The 6,281-nt window shown below is 33.1% G+C and overlaps 1 long non-coding RNA gene across 1 annotated transcript; it reads right to left on the reverse strand.

Moving 5' to 3' along the window:
- Positions 1-3,511: 3,511 nt before the first annotated feature.
- Positions 3,512-6,281, reverse strand: LOC105439185. Its single transcript, XR_004066136.1, has 3 exons — positions 6,258-6,281; positions 3,930-4,049; positions 3,512-3,646 (listed from the first exon to the last, which is right to left on the reverse strand). It is a non-coding gene; the product is annotated as an uncharacterized LOC105439185 (long non-coding RNA).

Below are 6,281 nucleotides of genomic sequence, written 5' to 3' on the forward strand. Positions count from 1 at the left end.
CATTCATTAATATCTGATGAAAGAGAAAAACAACAGTCATCAGAAGGAACAAAACATAAAGGCAAGATTGTTTTATTCCTATGTGTATATACACTTGCATAATATATTGTATATCTGAAGGAGGTAAACCAGCAACACTAATGTCTTTCATTGACTCCCTAGTCCTTGAGATGCTGGATACAGAGGTGGTTGACGGCATCTAGAGCTCACAGAGGCAGGATTTGTAAGCATACATATTTAATTTTGAAGTCATACCTGATTAAAAAATATTCATGGCCAGTTTTCCAGTTAGTTTAATAAGCTGGGAATTCTGGGAGGTCACTGTGACATTTGTGATATGAGTAGATCATACATACCTAGCCATACAAAGGAATCGCAAGCAGAATACTTTAACAGTTATGGGAAAAACTGAAATATTTAGGTTTAGTCTTTAATCTTTTTCAGTTTTTTAATGTAATTTTATTAAAATAATCCATAACATGGTTATGAATCAGTATAATTGTGGGACTAAAACTGAAAAGTCCCGATGATTTAAAAAAAAGCTGTTTTTATCTCTGTTTACTTTCCTGTGTCACATATTATTGTAGGCAGCTGAGATGTCCATCACATTTTTTTATTTGAGTAAACATGAATCAATGTCAACAAACTGTAGCATAAGTTCATCATGTCAAATCAAATCTATTTAAACTCAGTTTTGCCCTGAAGGACCATAATATTTATAGGGACATATAGGAACAACAATTTTGCATCTTGTTCCTGTACCTGTTTTTGTAATTACTGTGAGATTTAGTGCCGGTCATTAAAGCATGACCTACAAAAGGATGGATGCAGTTCCTGACACTTTTAGATTCCCGCTCACACCCAAGCTAACGATATCGATCTGCATAAATGAATCTGTTTTACATACCCAATTTATACATATTTTTTTACATAGTTTATTTTATCTCGACAAAGTTTGTTAGATGATAACTCTTTTTGTGTTAAATCTCTTTTAATTTAAAGGACATGGAGGACGTCATTGGAAGTGTAAAGGAAGAGGAATGAGCCATGGATGAAGGAGAGGCAGTAGAGAATCTAGAAGAAAAGGGGGGGGGGGAGACGCTGCACAAAGTTGTGAAGCGTATGTGTACAGCCTAGGCTTGTTGAAGTGGGGGAAGAGCGGAATTCGAGCTTGCAGGATATCCTGCATGTGCACTGGGAGCATTTGTATTTTAAATTATTTTTCATTTTTATTTGTAAAGGATTTTGAAAACAAATGTTTTCTATGACGCAAGATCAAATTTTCCTCTTCCTTCACTTCGACAAGCCTCCTGTTTTACCAATACAAAAATTGAATGTTGAGTACATTAAATAAATGTTTTTAATTCCTTCGGCAATATTCGTCTTCATACACAATCGTTTCAAAATAATTTTGCAGTATTGAGTTTAAATGACACCCGCTTTAACCTCAGTATACAATGCCTTTCCAATTTTGAGAAAAAAATTCCTTGATAGAAGTTCTTTGCCATGAGAGTAAACTTGATGAAAATTTTGAGCCAAAGATAAGTAGCGAGATTTGTTTTTTGTGTGTTCAGCATAATTTGTTATTTCAGAAAAATTAAATAAATCTATTCACTTATGATTTCTAAACAACTGGTCAGTTTGCTCTTAATATTTGAACAGGGTTTTTCTAATGCCAAAGAGGTAGCCTTGGAATATCATCTAATTGGGGAAAGGGTGTTTAAATGAGGCCCACTACCTGTAATTCTATAGATCATGATTTACACCACTTTGTATTTTCTGTCTGCTAAAGAGACACAGCACCTTTAAAGTTGGTAGCCCTCATTTGCACACCCTCCCCAAAATATAATATCGCATGGGTAAAGCTCTTTGGCATGAGAATACACGATGCACTCCATGGAACTTGATGAAAGGAGTGCAAATGAGAGCTGCTGCCTTAAAGAGGAGTTTTTAGTTGGTAGCCATTAACTACATGTTAACTTTATTATTAAAATGAGCTGTGAAGGACACATTAGAATTTGTACACATCAATATCCTGCTCCTTGTAATGGCCAGCATTAAAGTGATTGAGTCCGTACTCGGCACAAAACGACTGTCCAGTACAAGGGTCTGAATATCAGACTATTTTGTAATTGTTTTTTTCCTTCTCCACTTGTTGATATAATTCCACCTTGAGGCTAGTATCAATTCTAAACTTTTAAGAGGCGATTTTAGTTGGTATTGCTCTTGTTTACCATTAGATTTGCACCATACTTTCAGAGCAGTTTTTAGATGCTATTACCTCTTGTTTACAATCTGATTTACACACATTTATACTTTCAACCTACAAAAGGGACAGTTACACTGTAGGTCATTACCAAGCAAAATAAACACTAAGATAATTTAAAATAAATACAAAAATTGTGTGGAATTATTTTAAAGTTTTTCGTTTGTATTTACTGATGAGATGTACAACTTTAATCTTTGACAAAGTACATAAATACTATAGTACATTGTGTTGATTTACCTGTGGACTTGCTGTTTTACTGACATTTTGATGCAATAATCCTTGTTGGAATTTACATTATTGAATGTTTATTTTTTTATTATGTTTGCTTCAATATAAAAATGTATATTTATTTATTCTTCTCATTCATATATTTTATATTAAAATAAAATATTTCATTGTGACATTTGTTACTTACAACATTGTTTATTTTAATACCAATGTAAATTATTCTCAGTTGAGTTATATTTATGCTATAAATATCTGAAATATATCCGTTACATCCATTTGAGTTACAAGTGTACTGCATAATACTCTAGTGTCATTTTTTTCTTGAAATTTAAGTAATAATAAATAATATGTGAAAGATATGTGAAGACTTTGAATACTTATGAGAGGTAAAAGTCTTTCGTAACTTTATGAGAGACTTTTGACTTAAGAGAGACTTTTATGTGTAGACTTTGCTTTACAAAACAGAAAAGTATCTCATAACTAAAGTCTCTCATAAGTAGGACACTTAAGAGAGACTTTGGGGTTTATGTCTAGACATAAATTCTTTATGAAACACCCCCCAGGTGTGACAACCTTTGAATATGATGTGTTATGACAAGAACCATACGTTGGCATTTGCTTTGAAGTAGAAAATAAGCATATTGCAGAAATGCTCTTTACAGGTGCTTGGCCTCATTCAGAAGGGGGTATAGGGCGGATTTAGAATGCAAAATTGCATAATGAAATATTACGCCATATACGATATCTTTGAATTCTCTAAAGATTTATATTTTTAGGTTTGGGGGTTAATAAGTATGTATAGGTCAGATATAAAATGCAAAACTGCCTCATGAAATTTCATACCATATATGAAATCTTTTTATCTTTACAGGGAGCATAGTGCATGGGCCCCATCCATATTAATCACACAAATGGGAACATCATCTAGTGTTTCCGTCTTCAATCAACTTTTCTTTTACATTTCTTTTTATAAGAAGAGGCGACAATGAAAAAGTTTGAAGCATATACCTATTTCACAATTTATTCCTGTGTATCCTGCTACACAGCTGCATGAGTAACCGATATCACTGGTATCTGTAGTTTCTGAACCCATACTTTCTGTGCATGCCCCTCCATTCACGCAGGGAGTAAGAGTTATGCACTCATTTTCTGTAAAAGATAGAAAAGAAAGTGTGCAATAGAAAATTTACAAAAATGAGAAACTGAATTAGTTAGCATAGCAGGTGTGACAATCTTTAAATATGACACGTTATGACAAGTTGGCATTTGCTTTATAGTCATAGAAAATAAGCATACTGCATAAATGCTCTGACACAGTTACAGGAAGCATAGTACCTGGGCTCATCCATATTAATCACACAGATGGGAACATCACCTAGTATACCTCTCTTTCTTAAAAAGAGGTGACAATGACAAAGTCTGAAGCATATACCTTCTTCACAAGTTGGTCCTGTGAATTCTGCTACACAGCTGCATGAGTAACCGGGTGGAAGACTGGTATCTGTACATGTTCCTCCGTTCATGCAGGGAGTAAGAGTTATGCACTCATTTACTGTAAAAGATGGAAAAGAAATTGTACACTAGAAAATTTACAAAAATATAAAAAACTGAATAGCTGGTGTGACAATCTTAAAATATGATATGCCTGCAATGCCCTTCATAAACAGAGGCCTGTATTCTCGATAGCCGCTAAATTGAGGCCAGGTTAAAACCTTGGTTATATGTGTAGAGTTAGTGCACTGATATATGGTGTGGCAATGTCATCCTCTTCATTCTGTACAAATCAACCTACTTATTTAACTACCGGGTATATACAAATACAAAAAACCTATCATTTAGAAAACAATGATAGCTTTGACTTCTCTCAAAAGATGATTTGTTTTCGGTTGATCGATTAGTACAATATGTATTTTTTTTCATTATTTATGATTTATGTACTATGTATTGTTTATATCTGGATTCATTTAAAAATGCCCTCCTCTTCATTCTGAACAAATCACCCTACTTATATAACTAAGCAAGGACAACAGCGTTTTAAAAAAAATATGGAAGACAATCATAAAAAACTATTCTTTCTTAACAATTCCTAAAATATTTCAAAGTTATTTAAAACTGAACTCTCACGATTAACATGTCTTAGCCCATTTAATGCTTTAAAAAATATACCTACGAGAAATAGAAGCAGGTATTTGAGGGTAGTCATACTATCAAGCTTTGCTTATTTTGTCAACCCTCCTGTTTGATGTTCTCGATTAGTTACACCCAGCCTTACCTTATTCTACATATATTCTTTTGTCATGTGTAAATTTGAAATATTTGTTTGTTATATATTTGTAAAAATGCAAAAGAAAAAGAAAATCAAACAGAAATAAATCAATCAATCAAATCAAATTTGTAGCTTTAATAAATATCTAAGCTTCGCACACACAAAAATCAACACTTCAATCGGGGAAAGTTAGGAGTGTCAAGGAGTGAAAATAGAAAGAGAAGTGTCTTATACATGTGGCCTTACATTCGATAGATATCTGTGCAAGATATTCTAATATTTTATCACTGATTACTGATGAATTTCAGAATACAAAAATGTTTTCTAGGAGATAGTGACACACACAAAGTCACAACCTTCATAGGTTTACATGTATTTGGGGTTTTACGTTTTTGGAGTTTTACATGCCGGGCAGGCTGGGCCAGGCATATAAGTTACTTTTATATTTTGCTTGTGAATGAGTCCATTGGAGGAGAGAAAAAACTTAATAGCAGCTTAGTATTGATATTTCCTTGACATTTATTATTTAAATTCAAAGCTCCGGGAATACGCCTAGAACCTTTGTTGCGCGAGGTTGCCAATCGTAAAATGCACGTTATAAAAAAAACCGCCACAATTCACTGCTTCATATCTCAACAAGCCTCTAATGTGCACTTCTAAACAGAAAAGGGAGAGTTAGTATTCTATATCTATCACTATAGAGGCATAAAAAACGAAATGTTGCTTTAAAAATGAGTAAATTTGACAGATAAACATGTATAATGATCTGCTAGTCACGCACCACCTGACTTAATATCTGTAAACGCTTGGTTATTAAATTTTCACACAGGACCTAAGTTTTCTAGTGAAAAGAAGAGTATACATGTAGGGATGAATTTGGCTGAAGTTGCTTTTGATTTTAAATAAGATCATTATCTCCGAGGAATAACATTTTGAAATAAAAATGATATTCAAGCAGGCTATTTCTTCAAAAATTGTACTTTAATTTCAAATTAAAAATGCTATTTTCATAGTGCATGTGGACGTCAACTCAATTTTAATAAAAGCTTATAAAATGAAGCTATATAAAAGAACATGTTAATAATTATATAAAAACTATAAGCTTTTCTACATTGTGTGGCAAAATGAACATCTACATGAAATATTCTTCTATTTCTAAATAGATATCGAGGACCTTGGAGAAGCATCTGGAAGATGTTAAACAGACCTGAGGAAAAGCTCAAGAACGTTTCACGAAAGAAAGGGATTATCTTGTACAAATTTCTTACGTTTATAAAAACTTGCAAGACTCAGTTTGATTCAGATGTTCACAGTTTAAAGCACGCATACATACACAATGAAGGTAACATCTAAAAAGCAATCACCCATAAGAAAATTAGTTCCTCCATTTGGCTTTTTGGCAAAATTGAAGTGAAATACTGATATTTATATTAAATTTGGTATAATAGTTAGAAACAGTTGTAAGCTGTGTTTGAAAATTTGCGATGAACTTACATAGTGCAGTGGTTGGTCCCATTG

Source organism: Strongylocentrotus purpuratus, unplaced genomic scaffold, assembly GCF_000002235.5.
Source record: "Strongylocentrotus purpuratus isolate Spur 01 unplaced genomic scaffold, Spur_5.0 spur5_scaffold_3, whole genome shotgun sequence".
Lineage (NCBI taxonomy): Eukaryota > Metazoa > Echinodermata > Echinoidea > Camarodonta > Strongylocentrotidae > Strongylocentrotus > Strongylocentrotus purpuratus.